Genomic DNA, 17,759 nt, shown 5'->3' on the forward strand with positions numbered 1-17,759 from the left:
CCTGGCTCGGTGTTATCCACAGACTATATAAGCATGCTCTCTACTCCATTATTCAAGTAATTAAGTAAAATACTGAATAGTACCAGAGTCAGGACAGACCGCAGGCGGACCCCGCACCAGATACATACTGCTGGTTTGACAGTGAAACATTGGTAACTGCTCTTTGAGTATGTTTTTTCAAACAGTTTTGCATACACCTTATAACTTCATGTAGAACATATTTCCCTACTTTGCTTATGAGACTGTAATGTGTGATTGTATCAAAAGCATCATTAAATTACTGCAATGTTGTCTAGTTCCTGGAGTAACTATAGTATCCTCCTGATTCTTTCACCTACTCTTAATTAAAATGGGCACCATGTTTTCCATTTTCCAATCACCGGATAACTAAAAATAATTTGTGGATAGTACTTTCAAAGGCAAGAAATGATATTCCTCAGAACATATGCAATTAAAAGAGCAAGTGTGTTACATTTAATGTATGAATTACTGCCATCATATAACTACAACACTGAGAAAAATTATTTAAAAATAACTTTTTATAGCATCTACTGTATTTAGCCATATATAGATGGGTTTAAGTCTAAATAAGTTCTAAGGGTTGAAGGACCTTTCACTAAGTCTTGCTCAAACAAAGGAGAGAAAAATGCAACCCAGATGCAAAAATGTACATCATAATATATAGGTAGAAAGTACTTTAGCTCTGTGCAAGTGGAGGACAAAAAGCCAAAATCTCCTCTTAATTACGTGGGTGCAAGCAGTAGGTTGCACTGATGTGGTTAAGAGCTAAATTTAACCACTCATCTACACATATAGGATATTAAACGAATACTATACTTGGGTTGAGCCCAGAGGCCAAGATCCCATTAGCAGGTAAGTTCTCTCCTTTACACCACCCTTTAACCAGCACACTGAAAAGTTTCCTAAATAGGGACCCCATCATCTGGTAACCCTGGCTGTGGCAGAACTGACTTTCCAGAGCTCTCTTTGCGTTTTCCTTCCTGCTGAACTACCCGTCTCCTTTTACGGATTTATTTTCTATGCACGAGATCTCTCCATTCTCCTACATGCTACACTACCCTTGCCTCTTCCACTCGACCCAGCATTGCATGTGATCCATATTCTGCTGATCAATACCTGGACTGATGTCCCTGTGGCTTAGGATACCCTTGGCCAATCCTGGAACGCTCTATGAATTGGACTATAATTAATTCCACTATTGACTGTAGTTGTGCTATTAAAGTTGGGATTTAGGGCATTCCAGCCCATAAGTAATTAGGCAATACTTAGAGTTAGTATTTAAGACTGAAATAGCTACAGGAACGTACTGTTGTTTATCACATACATTTGTACTTTAGCACATTCTATAGATCTTTATAGCCTAGCATATCAGTCTGTTAAGGCACTTTCATTAGCACGGACACAGATATTTCAAAAACGTTGAAAAAATTACCGCAGATGCCCTGTATCTAACACATCACAAACATCAACTAGTGACTTGTAACATTTCATAAACCCATTTATAGCTGTTTCGTGCAGGTGATCTGTCAGTAACTAGAACAGGGCAGCATTTATTTGCTGACTTCAAAGGGGACAGGTCTGTTACATTGGACCATTTCAGAAACACTATAAATAAGTCCAAGGAATGTTGCTTAACTTAAGCCATAGAATAAAGCTGTGTGTTTTTTTAATTGGTAACTTTAATACATCTGAGATGTTGTTGCATATTAGATTGGCTCCAAGCGGGTCTCTCTGACTTTTTTGATTCCTATCTTTGAGCTACCACTACCTTCAGACATTGGTTGAATATGATTTGGCTTCTAAGGACTGTCTGCAATCTTCTAGGCTCTTTGAGGTCACCCACATAGGGCTCTGAACTGTCCATCTTGTTTGACTAATGAAAGTGGAGCACCTGGAGTGCCATGGACAATCAGTTATTCCCTCCCCATAAGTGATTTTAGAGCTACAGCTAGTGGCCAGACATTTGTTGTTCTCCCTTTCTTAAATTGGCCCACTGCATTTGGTTTTATTTGAAAAAAAGGTCAGTAAGATCATCCCTGTTTCACAGATAGAGAAACTGAGGCACAGAGTGGTGAAGGGACTTGCCAAAGATCCCACCAGCAGGCTAGTGGCAGAGCCAGGAATGCAACCCATTCCTTGTCAGTGTTCTATCCACTAGGCAACACTGCCAGCAGTACCCAAGGCAAAATGAACCCTTTACCCCACTGTGATCACATCCTTCATCACTGTGACAGACTGCTAATAGGATAAGAAATTGAGCTACTATAATCAGCTCAAGAGTAACAGTTTGGACGTACCTGGATAGTAAAACACTGATGGACAAGCTGAGATTTATGATTTTAAGTCCCTGCAGACTGGCCAACGGCTTTGATCTATCACAGCTGAAGGGAACATTAACCACGGTAGAGTAGTCTTGGTTCATTGCATTTTGATTATGAAAGTAATTGGGCCCTTCTAGTTAATATGATCATTCTCAATTTGCATGTTTTTTCAGATTTCAAAAGAGAGCCTATTTAAAGATCTAGCATGTTGGTGTGGGAACGCAACTTTGGGAAGGCTCATTGCAGAGTAATTGTCAAGCTGTTAGAGCAGCAAGAGTTCTTGAAATTAGGGGAAAGAGCACCAGCTAAGTGGATGAATCATAGTGTTACATGGGGGGAAAGCATCTTTATATTTTATGAGTTGTGCTACGTGTACTGATGGAAAGGGGGGTGAGGGGAAAGTTGCAGAGTCTCTGCAAAAGAAATCCAAACCACTTTTGAAGATGGCAGAATAGAAACTAAAATGTTCAGTATTGTTAATACACTGGATGATACTTTTATAAAAATGAAAGAGACAAAATACCTAGTTTTAACTTATCCAGGTGTTGCAACAAAGTGATGTAGACTACAACCTGCTGCATGGTGGGAGAACTTGGGTTCCTCTTGGGAAGTACCCTCTACCCTTTTAGCACTGACTGAAGCTGGGAGCGTGAGGCAAGCAGAGAGGAGGCAGCTGGACTGAAATCCTGTTCTGGGTTTCCTTACAGAATAAAACGTTGTTCCTGGTGGTTTGTCTGAGTGGGCCTGGTCTGAGGTGAACACTCACTGGCATGCAACGCAGAGCACATTGAAGAACCTCAGGCCCAGCCCCCCAAAGTTGTGTAAAAGTCACAAGGCAGACGTACCCTCCCGTGAACAGCCTCATATCAGGATAGGGAACAGGGGTGGTGGGTTAAAACTAGACTGACCCTATTGCCTCCTGTGGATTCATGAAAGGCACCAGCTTCACAGCCCTTGCAATCATCAATAAGGGAACAGCCATACGGCTTTCCCTCATGCTCTCCTGCCAGCATTCCTGCCTCTTAGTTGCAGGGGCCAGCCTCTTCTGGATGAGAAGGTAATTCAGTCACTGCTCATGGCCTTTCTGTTTGTGCTGCCAGTTGGGATGTGGCCATCTTCCCACTAGGAACTGGACTGACTCCATCACCTCATTTTGGAACACTCAACAAACTGCCAACAGCTGACCACAACCTTCAGGCACTGCCAATCAGGACTGAATTTGAATGGCTCCATATCCCAAGTTCAATCACCTGAGCCACTCAAATACAGGCATCAAATACAGGCGTCCTCAAATTGGTCCTCAAATACAGGCGTCTTGCTGTTCCCCCCTATGGCAGTAGGTCACTTGAAACTCCAGCATGGCCCCGGGTGAGGTGTACTTCATTCCTCATCCTCACCCTACGTGCGCTTGTTTTTGCTTTCTTGACCCTCAGTAAGGAAACAGTGTCATTGGACAATATGAGTCTTTTGTTTATATCTATCCTTTGTAATTTGACCTAAATTTCCACTTCTTGGATGACTTGTTTTTGAGGTTCAGATTATTGAAGTTCTCCGGGTGAAGCCAGGGTGGTCTCTTGCCATACTTGCTAGCTATCCTGTGCAGTGGAATAGTTTGCTCTTGTACCTTTAATTAAGTCTTTCTAAAAAACTGCCAACTCTCTTGAACTGTTTTTCCCCTTAGACTTGCTTCCCAGGAGATCTTACCTACCCACGCCCTGAGTTTGCTGAAGTCTGCCTTCTTGAAATCCATTATCTTTATTGTGCAGTTTTCCCTCCTGCCGTTCCTTAGAATCCTGAATGCTATTTCATGATCACTTTCACCCAAGTTGCCTTCCACTTTCAAATTCTCAACTATTTCCTCCCTATTTGTCAAAATCAAATCTAGCTGTGGATCCCAGGTGGCGTTAAGGATAAAACCTGGAGCATGTCACTACAATAGACTTGGGGCTCAAGTCCCTCCCTGCCTAGGTGTCTGAAACTGAGTTTTAACTGGATGGAAATGGCAGGGGAAATAACCAGAAGGAGGATCTGCTGCCAGCAGTTATATAAGTTTGCAATGTGAGTGAGGATCCTGTTCTGCAGCAACTTTTGGATGAACCAATAGCTGTGGTCACAATAAGTGCCTCTTTACATTGTACTGTTACCATACTGTAATTGAAAAGCTGCCCAGCTATCATGGAGGCCCTTTACATAGGAAAATGGGTTCTGTTAGCTGCTGCATTTAATACTGTGATTTAATTAACTCTCAGTTGTTAACAGAGACATACACAGTACGTGTCAAAGCTGCTACTGATGTACTTTTGTTGCATTTTTAGATTTTGCCAAACAAAAAAAAGTCAACCCGTTAGTGTGTCATATGGTACAAGGAAATTGGCTTCTTGCTGTGTTCTCAACCTGTATCAGGCTTTTAATCAAAGCTGACTCATTCTCTCTTCCCCTTACTCTTTTGACATTTAAAAACTAATTTACTTGAACACCACCATCCTGCGAATGGCTCGCATGTGTTTTCTTAGCAATCCCGAGGAGAGGGGCTGGAACACTTGGAGGCTTTCTTTCAGCAATTGACCAGCACTCATAAATTGTGGAATGAAGCAGTACAAGACAGTGACAGTACTTCAGTCACTTAATCAGAGAAATTGAAAAATGTGTAGGGTTATGCTATTCTCTTTCACATTTAAAGGAAAGTACGGGGTTGGCTGAGCTCTGAAATTATTGAACTAGCCACATGAAAGCCGCTGGGCTGCCTCGGCCCTAGCTTTTTCTATGACTACCTGTAGAGTCTTGGCTAGCCACAAATTGCCATTGTTTGTATCCAGATTAGATTGTGGTGATTCTGAGCAAAGACGCCAACTTTCCTTTTTCCCCGATGGTTGTTCCACCCCTGCTCTGCCCTCACTCTACCTCTTCCCTCCCCATACCCCCCCTCCCGTGCCTCACTCCTGCCTGCCCCCCCTGCCCTCCTACCGCTAGCTCTTCTCCACCCCCCCTTCCCTGAGCACCTCATGCCAGCCCCAGGGCCCCACCAAACAGCTCATCGGTGGCCAGCCCAAACTGTGGCTGGTGAGTGCTTAAGGCCCAGAGCACACAGGGAGTTGGCACCTATGATTCTGATTGTGGTCACAGTGATATCTATGGTGTGGGGCAGGGGGCCTGATCCAGCATCCACTGAAATCAGTGGAAAGCCTCCCATTAATTTCAGTGGACCTTAGAAAATGGACTCTCACTTTTAGAACCCAGTTAAAGGGAAGACAATGGAAGGTCAATACTGATAGGGTGAAAGTGACTAGATGAACACTCTATACAAAGATAGTGGCTTTGTACCTTAAGGACCAAACCTTGCTGATTTAGGAGTTGGCAGACTTATGCTTGAGCACCCTGTGGGCTCTGCTTCATTGTGGTAGAGCATTTCCCTGTCTTCTTGCACTATGAAATTCCTTTGCAGTGAGGTTTGAACAGGTCCTTCCAAAGCATTTATTTGCTATAAGAGTGCATAGTTTAAAAAAAAAATCCAAGGATGAAATCCTGTCAATGGCAAAACTCCTATTGATTTCAGTGGGATCAGGATTTCATCCACCTCATCCTGGAAAGGATCTAAAATACTTGTGCTTCAGGGCTTAAGGCAAACTAACTCTTGAAAGCTAGGAAGAAATTACCGAGGAGCAGGTTATTCCATCACCACTGCAGGGTTTCCCAAACGTGCTGGAGCATCTGTTACTAGTGACCGGGTACTGGACTAGATGAGCCAGTCTGGCAATCCCTGTGTTTCTGAAGCTAAAACCCAATTATTGGAAGCCACATCAGCAATAACAAAAGGGCACAAAGTCTTAAAGTCTTAGTTGTTTATTACTACTTTCAAATCAAATCACTCAGGACGCTTTTATAAGGCGAGCTTTTGGAATGTATTGCACTGTATCTTCCTTGCAGCCAAACAGAGGAGTTAATAAATACTGACAACAGACAGCATACTTCAGCTAAAACAGCCCAACAGCAGATAATACATTTAACTGCACTTTGCAGTTGCATTCAGCAAACCCTATTTGCATAAAAGCCTTCTGTTTGGGTTTTTTTTACTCTCAGTGTTTTTTCAAACAGTAAACAGCTTGTTGGGAACGGCTGCTTCCATCTATTAATCTAGCACACGAGCACTTCTAGCAAAGTTTGGAATGTGGGCGGAAGTAAAATGGATACAGAGCAAAATGGAAAATGTCTCTGGACGGTCTGAAGAGAGGACCGACCGACCATCTCCTGTGAGGCATGGAAAGAAAAAAAAAAAAACAGTTACCTGCCTTTTCAGAACTGTTGTTCTTCAAGAATCATAGAATCATAGAATATAAGGGTTGGAAGGGACCCCAGAAGGTCATCTAGTCCAACCCCCTGCTCGAAGCAGGACCAATTCCCAGTTAAATCATCCCAGCCAGGGCTTTGTCAAGCCTGACCTTAAAAACCTCTAAGGAAGGAGATTCTACCACCTCCCTAGGTAACGCATTCCAGTGTTTCACCACCCTCTTCGTGAAAAAGTTTTTCCTAATATCCAATCTAAACCTCCCCCACTGCAGCTTGAGACCATTACTCCTTGTTCTGTCATCTGCTACCATTGAGAACAGTCTAGAGCCATCCTCTTTGGAACCCCCTTTCTGGTAGTTGAAAGCAGCTATCAAATCCCCCCTCATTCTTCTCTTCTGCAGGCTAAACAATCCCAGCTCCCTCAGCCTCTCCTCATAACTCATGTGTTCCAGACCCCTAATCATTTTTGTTGCCCTTCGCTGGACTCTCTCCAATTTATCCACATCCTTCTTGAAGTGTGGGGCCCAAAACTGGACACAATACTCCAGATGAGGCCTCACCAATGTCGAATAGAGGGGAACGATCACGTCCCTCGATCTGCTCGCTATGCCCCTACTTATACATCCCAAAATGCCATTGGCCTTCTTGGCAACAAGGGCACACTGCTGACTCATATCCAGCTTCTCGTCCACTGTAACCCCTAGGTCCTTTTCCACAGAACTGCTGCCTAGCCATTCGGTCCCTAGTCTGTAGCTGTGCATTGGGTTCTTCCGTCCTAAGTGCAGGACCCTGCACTTATCCTTATTGAACCTCATCAGATTTCTTTTGGCCCAATCCTCCAATTTGTCTAGGTCCTTCTGTATCCTATCCCTCCCCTCCAGCGTATCTGCCACTCCTCCCAGTTTAGTATCATCCGCAAATTTGCTGAGAGTGCAATCCACACCATCCTCCAGATCATTTATGAAGATATTGAACAAAACCGGCCCCAGGACCGACCCTTGGGGCACTCCACTTGATACCAGCTGCCAACTAGACATGGAGCCATTGATAACTACCCGTTGAGCCCGACAATCTAGCCAGCTTTCTACCCACCTTATAGTGCATTCTTCCAGCCCATACTTCCTTAACTTGCTGACAAGAATACTGTGGGAGACGGTGTCAAAAGCTTTGCTAAAGTCAAGAAACAATACATCCACTGCTTTCCCTTCATCCACAGAACCAGTAATCTCATCATAAAAGGCGATTAGATTAGTCAGGCATGACCTTCCCTTGGTGAATCCACGCTGGCTGTTCCTGATCACTTTCCTCTCATGCAAGTGCTTCAGGATTGATTACTTGAGGACCTGCTCCATGATTTTTCCAGGGACTGAGGTGAGGCTGACTGGCCTGTAGTTCCCAGGATCCTCCTTCTTCCCTTTTTTAAAGATTGGCACTACATTAGCCTTTTTCCAGTCATCCGGGACTTCCCCCGTTCGCCACGAGTTTTCAAAGATAATGGCCAATGGCTCTGCAATCACAGCCGCCAATTCCTTCAGCACTCTCGGATGCAACTCGTCCAGCCCCATGGACTTGTGCACGTCCAGCTTTTCTAAATAGTCCCTAACCACCTCTATCTCCACAGAGGGCTGGCCATCTCTTCCCCATTTTGCGATGCCCAGCGCAGCAGTCTGGGAGCTGACCTTGTTAGTGAAAACAGAGGCAAAAAAAGCATTGAGTACATTAGCTTTTTCCACATCCTCTGTCACTAGGTTGCCTCCTTCATTCAGTAAGGGGCCGACACTTTCCTTGGCTTTCTTCTTGTTGCCAACATACCTGAAGAAACCCTTCTTGTTACTCTTGACATCTCTGGCTAGCTGCAGCTCCAGGTGCGATTTGGCTCTCCTGATATCATTCCTACATGCCCAAGCAATATTTTTATACTCTTCCCTGGTCATATGTCCAACCTTCCACTTCTTGTAAGCCTCTTTTTTATGTTTAAGATCCGCTAGGATTTCACCATTAAGCCAAGCTGGTCGCCTGCCATATTTACTATTCTTTCGACTCATCGGGATGGTTTGTCCCTGTAACCTCAACAGGGATTCCTTGAAATACATGTGGCTCGTGAAAGACATGTGGCTCGTGTCCATTCCATTCTGGGTGTGTGTGCCCATGTGCATAGTCGGAGATTTCTGCCTTACGGTATCCGTAGGGTCAAATATGGTGCCCTCTGGAGTGCCACGCCCATAAGCTGGCACATTAGGACCACCCACTCTACACCCTCTCAGTTCCTTCTTGCCAGCAACTCTGACAGAGGGGCAGGAGGGCAGGTCATGGAACAGACATGAGCAACGCATCTCACAGAACAACAATTATGAAAGGTAGGTAACCGTTTTTTCTTCTTTGAGCGCTTGCTCATGTCGATTCCTTTCTGGGTGACTCACGAGCAGTATCTATGGAGGTGGGCTTGGAGTTTATGGTCTCAGCTTGCAGCACTGCTCTGCCGAAGCCAGCATTGGCCTGGGCTTGCTGGGGAAGCGCATAATGGGACGTGAACATGTGGATGGACGACCAGATAGCAGCCCTACAGATGTCCTGGATAGGCATTTGAGCCAGGAAAGCTACCGAAGAGGCTTGTGCCCTTGTCAAATGAGTGGTCATGATTAAGGCTGCAAGTCTTTCCGTGACTTCTGCAGTGGCCAGTGCTGGCCCAGGGGCTGCCTGAGCAAGGCCAGCAGCAGCAGTTTGGTTGTGTGAGAGGGGGCTCAGGGTTAGGGGCAAGGGGTTGGAGGGTGTGGGAGGCATTTACCTCGGGGTGGGGGGACTCCCTAGCTCCCACTGGCATGGCCCTGCAGCTGCTAGGCTGAGGGGCCAGGGGACTCTGCATGCTGCCCGTGCCCACGGGCCCTGTCCCAACAGATCCCATTAGCTGCAGTTCCTGGCCACTGGGAGCTGTGCAGCCGGCACTGGTGGCCAGAGCTGCGCATGGAGCCCCCAGGCCCCTCCGCCACCTAAGAGCTGCAGGGACACGCAGACCCAGGTAGGGAGCCCCTGCCAATCCCATGCCCCAACACAGTAGGGGTCCCAGGCTACATGCCATGGCCCACCCTCGCCCCCCCTCCAGCACCAGCACAGTCCCAGGCTACCTCCCCCAGCACCCCTGGACTGAACCTCCCAGAGCACCCACGGTCCCCTGCCCAAGTTTTAGTCAGGGGGTATATAGTACAAGTTATGGACAGGTCATGAGCCTTTAATTTTTGTTTACTGCCCATGACCTGCCCATGACTTTTACTAAAAATACCTGTGACTAAAACATCGCCAGAGGGGCCACCTTTGCCTGATTGTATCAGCAGCGAATGCAGGCAGTGATCCAGGAAGAACTGCAGGGTGTAGCCCAAAGATGGTATGTCAAGCACCCAGTGGTCTGAGATCCGCCGCAACCAGGCCAACAGGAAGGGGTGCAGACAGTTGAGAAGAGCAAGAGGGTGGATCCTGGGAAGTGACTGGGGCACTGTCCTCGGGCACGCCCTCAACATGCCTGCTTCTGAGGCTTCCAAAGGGCCAGGCTGGGCAGACCAATGGGAAGATGAAGGGTGTCGCCATTTAAACCCCTTGTCTCTGTCCTTTTCCCTGTAAGTGCTTGGCCGGGGAGTTCCCCAGGAGCTAGACTGGGGAGGCAGAGGATGAAATGACTTCCTAGCCTGCTGAGGATCATGAAGTCTCAAGAAGCAGTGTGGGGCACAGGAGTCTTTAAGGCCATGGAGCCTTGCATCAGAGAGCTCAGAGAAGAGCCCTGCTCCCTCAAATGGGAGGTTTTGATGCATGGCCAGAAAGGGTTAAACATCCTGCAAAATAAATAACCCTCAAAAGACATGTGGAGGGATAATGTTTGTGTATTTACATATGTATGAGTAGGGTCCACAATGTAATCGACAGTCCCTGTCTATGCTGCATTCTAATAGTTCAGAGATCAAAAGAACATCCTAGCATTTAAATGAATTGTAAACACGGGATCTCTCTGTTTTCATCTCTCTTTGAAATATACTGTGAATGGTGGAGGAAAAAGCAAATTGCCATATGTTAATTCTATAGCTTAGTACTGGTGATGGACCTCCTTCAAAGTCATCCTAATTACCTTTTGTTCCCAGAGGACCTCCCAACTTGTCAAAGAGGACATGAAATTGTATAAAAGATCCTCGAGTCCTGATTCTGTCATCTCAGAGCTGCTTAAGCTTCATCAGGGGAAGTTTGAGTCACAAGACTGAGGTCCCACTTATGCTGATATGCCCTGAGTATGATATTTGGACATTGGACTATAACCTGTGAACCGAATTCTAAAGGAACTCTTTGCAACTATAAAGCTTACCATCTCTGCTATGAATCTCTAAACCTCAATTAATTGAACTCATTTCTGTATGATATTGATCTTTTAACCATTCTCTCGCTCTTGTTTTTTAATAAATTTTAGTTTAGTTAATAAGAATTGGCTGTAGCATGTATTTGGGTAAGATCCGGAATATTCAGTAACAGGGAGGTAATGTGTCCGATCCTTTAGGACTGGTAGAACCTTTTCTTTTATATCATGAAATAAGATATTCAGGCATCTTCATCATATTTGACTTAGATACCTGGATGGAGGCCTGAGGCAGGATCACTTTAAGGGAACTGTGTTGTCTGGACTTCTGAGTAACCAGTGTGGTAATAAAGAAGCTGTTCTATGCTGTCTTGGTAAATCTAAGTACTGGAATATCCACCAGCTTTATGGGGATTGTCTGCCCCATTTTTTGCAGTTCACCCTAATTAAGTCACAGAGGTCCTGAATAGTGGTCTGTATCTCCTGTGACCACGTGGAGGACTGTAACCAGAAGCTGCACCTCATCACTACTGCAGAGGTGACCACTCTGGCCACCGAGTCCCAGGCCATCTGCAGGGCACCTTTCACTACCACTCTGCCTTCCCCAACTAAAGCGGCAAGCTCAATCCTGTGGGAGATCCTCCTTGAACTTGCTGATGGGAGTCCCACAGGTTAAAATTGTACCTGCCTAATAGGGCCGGGTGGTTAGACACCCGAAATTGTAGGCTGGTTGCTGCATAACTTTTCCTGCCAAACAAGTCCAGTGTCTTGGCATCTGAGTTTTTCAGCGTGCCAGGCACCTGCCTGTTCCTCTCATTGACAGTGGACACGACCAAATCCCTCGCTGGAGGGTGCATGTACAAATATTCAAATCCTTTTTCAGGGACATAGTACTTCTTTTCCGCCTTCTTAGAAGTAGGCAGAATGGAAGAGGGGGTTTGCCATAGCGATGTTGCAATTTTAAGGACCCCTGGGTGGACAGGCAGTGTGACCTGGGCTGGGGTGGTGGAGGATATAACATTAAAGAGGTCATCGGACTCCTCCGCCAACTTGTCAATCTCCAAGTTCAAACTGGTAGCCACCCTTTTAAGGAGGGCCTGGTGCTCCTTGAAGTCATAGAATATCAGAGTTGGAAGGGACTTCAGGAGGGCGTCTAAGTCCAACCCCCTGCTCAAAGCAGGACCAATCCCCAATTTTTGCCCCAGATCCCTGAATGGCCCCCTTGAGGATTGAACTCACAACCCTGGGTTTAGCAGGCCAATGCTCAAACCACTGAGCTATCCCTCCCCCTTTGGGAGGAGCCCACAACTGCTTCATCTGGAGACAGTGACAACTGCACCGCACGGGGGAGGGGTGGCTTCCTCTGCCCTCTCAGGGGACGGCTCGTTAGGTGTCAGATTCGGCACCGTGTCCGACTCCAGTGCTGGCGGCGCCGGAGATGGTTTGTCTGAAGCAGCCAGGGAGGAATGGTGCGCATATAGTACAGGCATAATGGGGATGCCCCACAGAGTCCAGTACAGCCATTGAGTGGGCCACTGTCCCAACTGCCATGCCATTGCTGCAGGTGCCGCACTGGTGTCATGGGTCGGCGGTGATTCACCCTTCCTTGGTGAAGGGCTGAACTCCTGCTCTGACTCATACCATGATCCTCTGGTGCCTAGGGCAGTAGTGACTAGTTACTGTGTGTGGTAGAAGGAAACCATTCATCTGGAAAGTGGGAAATCCTGCCTTCCAAACTCAGGTGTGGGCAGAGGCATATTTACTCATTGTCATAATGAGCTCTTAGAGTTTATAAGAGTAACTCTAGGTTTTCTGCTAACTCCTCAGTTCTGGTCTCTTTCCTCTTGAACCTCTGAGAGGAAGTCAGATGAAAGGAGCATCTCTGATAGTGGATTTGTGGTCCCTTAGAGCGCTAAGTGGTGAGGGGAGGGACTGTTTAGGTTTTGCAGCACTTTCAGCGACTCTCTTATCCAATTTTTCACCAAAGAGGAGAGATCCGGTGAACTAGGAGGAGAATGATTTGTTTGTAGTAAGAACATAAAAATGGCCATACTGGGTCAGACCAAAGGTCCATCTAGCCCAGTATCCTGTCTTCCGACAGTGGCCAGTACCAGGTGCCCCGGAGGGAATGAACAGAACAGGTAATCATCAAGTGATCCATCCCCTGTCGCCCATTGCCAGCCTCTAGAAACAGAGGCTGGGGACCCCATCCCTGCCCATCCTGGTTAATAGCCATTGATGGACCTATCCTCCATGAATTTATCTAGTTCTTTTTTGAGTATCTAAGTATCTACCTTCCAGGGATGCTGCCATTTGTGTCCCCTGGCTGCTTAGCTGGACGCCACAGCCCTGGTGGAAAAACCTCACAGCATCCTTTGAATCATCTGCCACAAATGCTGTTGCTAGGAAGATTTTCTTAAGTACAGACACAAGTCAGGTTGGACTCCTCCTCAAAGGATGGGTCGCAGGGGAATCACTGCCTTGGGAAAGGATTTGGAAGGGAGGTATTTGCTCTGAGCTTTGTCCACGGAGGATCCGCTCCAGTTGGATCTGGATTGTGGATACAATCCTTTTACACATGGCTACAAAATGTCTTAGGGTAAAATGCCTGTGTTGCATTTTGTCTGTGTCCTGCCCTGAATCAGAGACTGATTGCTCTCCTTCCATGGTGGAGAAGGAGGTGTCTGAGTCAGAGGACACCTGACACTGAGTCAGAGTCTGAGTTGGGTTTTTTGTAATTTTGTTTTTTCCCCTTTGTGATTGGTAGGGTTTCTGTTTTGATTGTGCACTTTGAAGAAACAACTGCCCAGCTATAGCCTGAGAAGGATCTTTTGCAGCTTGTTTTTCACAGGACCTTGAGCCTTCTAGAAATGTCTCCCTCGGAGTCCTCTCCTGTAGGCTCCCACTCCCTCCAGGTTGGAGGAGAGGGACTCCGCCAGAATTTCCTGCATCAACCTTGGAGGAAGAGGGACTGATTGGGAGCCCTGCTTCTCTCCCCCGGGCACTTGGGACCCATTTCAGGACTTGAGGTGGGACCAGGAGCCCTGCTAGGGCCTTATCTTTGGTGTCCTAAATTGCCCTAGGACTTACTCCCTGGGCTGGCTGAATGAAGTCCTCCTCGTCCTTCTCGATGTCTCCTGGTTGAATTTTTCTGTGGTGGAGTCATGGCTTCTTGTAGGGCTGGAAGTCTGACTCAAAGCTCCATGCCCTAGCAGTGCGAGGGTCAGCTGACTGAGAACAGACAGGGCATAGTTTGTCCTCTGTAGAGCCTGTTAACGTTGCCTTGCAGACGGAGCATCTTTTAGGCTTAGCCCGGTGCTTGCACACCTGCTCTGTCATCCCTAAATGGAACAGAGGAGCCCATTGCGGAGGTGTTGCAGCAGTGACTCCAGGTGCCTTCAGCTGTCCACTGCTAAATACCTGCTCCACGAGGAGAAGAGAACAAAGAAAGCTGATCGCTACTACCCTGCCTTCCTCTCCCCCCCGCCCAAAGAAAGGGGGGCAAAGGAAAGGTCAGGAGCAAAGAGAACCACCACCGACTGCTGCTGGAGACACAGAAGATCAGGCAGCAGGCTGGAGAAGGGGGCATGGCTAGCATAGGCTGTACTACAGCTTTGAACTGCCTTCGGAAACTGCAGGCAGGAGGGGACTAGCCACACACAGCAGAATTGTGAGAGTCGCTGGGCTGCAGAAAGCATAGGCTTGATAGGATGTCACGTCTTTTGAGACAGGTTGATGTTATCGTCTATTCCTAGATAGATATTTGTGCATTATCCTCTTGCCCCCACTTGCTCCACCCAGCCACATTTCCTGTGCACACAGGCAGGAAAGTACATGCATGCAAACACACATTTCCAGGGCCCACAGGAAAGTAAAAGTGAATTAAACTAAACCTCATTAAGGTCACTTTAATTTTGAACAACAGCATCTACTCAGGGATTTAATGCAGTTTCGCTAATTCACTTCAAATTCACACCTTTAGTTAATTTGGATTCATTTTTCTAGATGTTCCTGTGTAGACAAGCTCTTGATAGTACCAACTTCTAAACTGAAGAATATTAAGGTATCATATAATTTAGAAGAATTCTGCAGTTATAGCTGATTACTGTACCAACATAGAAAAACATGGATTAAGAACACAGGGAAGTTGGAAGTACTGTGGCATACTACAAATGAAGAGCAAAGGACTGAAGACATTAATCTTAGGCAGATATTTGAATGTGAAACTTTAACTTGTCACTTTTGATTAAGGTTTCCACAAGAATCTCAAAAGGCAACTTGCTTTCTTAGGTCTCAGTTGTTCCCCATTTCAAACCCAGACTTACTTCCATCCCACACAAATCTGGATTCTTTGCTAGTGAAATAAATTTTTTGCAGTGCTTTGCAACTAAAACAATTTTGCTAACTGTTCAGAGATTATGTAAATAGCTGCAAAGAGGCAGCCGTGTGAAGTGCACAACAAGAAGTTTTATTGATTCTACAAAACCCAGGAATTATGCTACATATTTCTGAGCGTCATCTACTGGCACCTTATCTAGGAACTGTTAACATATATACAGCTACAGAGCACTCCTGTAACACTAGTTCCATGGTTGAGTGAAATAATCATTTTTCCCCATTCTCTCTCTCAACCCAACTATTGTGACTAACATCACAATCCTGCAAACGCCTGTGGACATGCTTGAGCATGTGAGTATTCTCACTGAGTTCAGTATGACTAACACGTGTGTTTGCAGGATCTGGGTCTAACGCCATATGGAGTATTAGTTCAGTGCTGACTCAGAATTAATCCATCCATTCTATCACCAGCTTTCTGTGTTTTCTTTATAGCCTACGTGTTTGACCAGTCCCAGCCCTGCATAACTAAGATCACAGCAGAAGGCATGCATTAGACAATCCCCATTCTGGCTTCGTATCATACATTATTATTCGTTGGTGTGAATTAAAAGTCTCATATGAACTGCCACAATTATATGTAAAAAAGAGTAACAGTAAAGGGATTCTTATTAATGTTAGAACATATTGTCATAAATATAAAGGGAAGGGTAAACACCTTTAAATCCCTCCTGGCCAGAGGAAAAACACTTTCACCTGTAAAGGGTTAAGAAGCTAGGATAACCTCGCTGGCACCTGACCAAAATGACCAATGAGGAGACAAGATACTTTCAAAGCTGGAGGGGGGGGGGGAACAAGGGGTCCTGTATGTCTGTGTGATGCTTTTACTGGGACCAGAGCAGGAATGCAGGTCAGAACTCCTGTAAAGGGCTAGTAAGCAATCTAGTTAGATATGCGTTAGATTCTGTTTTGTTTAAATGGCTGATAAAATAAGTTGTGCTGAATGGAATGTATATTCCTGTTTTTGTGTCTTTTTGTAACTTAAGGTTTTGCCTAGAGGGATTCTCTATGTTTTGAATCTGATTACCCTGTGAGGTATTTACCATCCTGATTTTACAGAGGTGATTCTTTTACTTTTTCTTTAATTAAAATTCTTCTTTTAAGATCCTGATTGCTTTTTCATTGTTCTTAAGATCCAAGGGTTTGGGTCTGTGTTCACCTAGGCAAATTGGTGAGGATTTTTATCAAGGCTTCCCCAGGAAAGGAAGTGTAGTGCTTGGAGGGATATTTGGGGGGGGGGAGAGACGTTTCCAAGTGGGCATTTCCCCTGTTATTCTTTGTGTAACACTTTGGTGGTGGCAGCTTTTAGCCTAAGCTGGTAAGAATAAGCTTAGGGGGTCTTTCATGCAGGTCCCCACATCTGTACCCTAGAGTGCAGAGTGGGGAAGGAAACTTGACACATTTATTCAGACATCTGTACACAGCTCAGTTTTTACTGCGGTACATATACACAGCCTATTTTAACTACATAGAAAAAATAACACCATTTTAACAACACAGAAAGATGTAGCAATGATTCCTTACACTGGAAATAGACATACTAATTTTTCTATATAAAATTATCAGTTCATAGGGTGCCATTTATATCATCAAGGCTTATTAAAAACTGTGTAGAAAATTAATATACCTTTAAAGGCATGCAGAATTATTTTATCTTACCCCAGCTGGATGTAGTGCAAGGCTTTATGCAGAAGAGATGTGGTCAGAATCTGAAAGACCCATGAATATCGTTGAAGGACAATTCCCTTGCCTATTGTGCAATGCTCCATTTCACCTACCAGTTGAAATAGTTTTGATTCCTGTGCCTTAGTGAGAACAGTATATCAAGTATATCTAAAGGCTATTTGTTTCCTGGCAAAAAACAACAAAGGGAAACTTTAAAAAAAAAAAACACGTCAGAGAACCCAGCCATCAATGTTAAAAATTGTTCTAACAGCAACTGGGTCCTTCCAGAAAGGTCTTACTGGACCGGTTAGCACCTGATTAAAAGCATTGTAAATTGTCCAGATTTACAGAAGCACAAAGGCAGGCCCTTAGGAGACCCCAGGGTCTTCTGCTGGACCTTAATATGTTCCTATCGTAAGGGCTGCAAGAGATCATATTTTTGTAACCTTCTGTAAAAAGACAGAAAAACAAAGCAGATTTAACAATAATAAAATTAGCACAGAAACACACTAAGCTATAAGCATGATCATTATAGTTGCATGGCAGAGCCATATTTGTGAACGGTATATACATCATCCCCATTAGATATTTTAAAGTAATAACACCTTCCTGAATTATTTCTGGTTGAACTTCATTCTTAAAATGTAAGGAGAATGTGGCAACAGCAGAAAAGAGTGATTTATGAAATTAGTGATCCTTGGAACAAAAACTAACAACATTCAGGCCCAGTCTACGCTGAGTTT

Source organism: Caretta caretta, chromosome 1, assembly GCF_965140235.1.
Source record: "Caretta caretta isolate rCarCar2 chromosome 1, rCarCar1.hap1, whole genome shotgun sequence".
Classification (NCBI taxonomy): Eukaryota; Metazoa; Chordata; order Testudines; family Cheloniidae; genus Caretta; species Caretta caretta.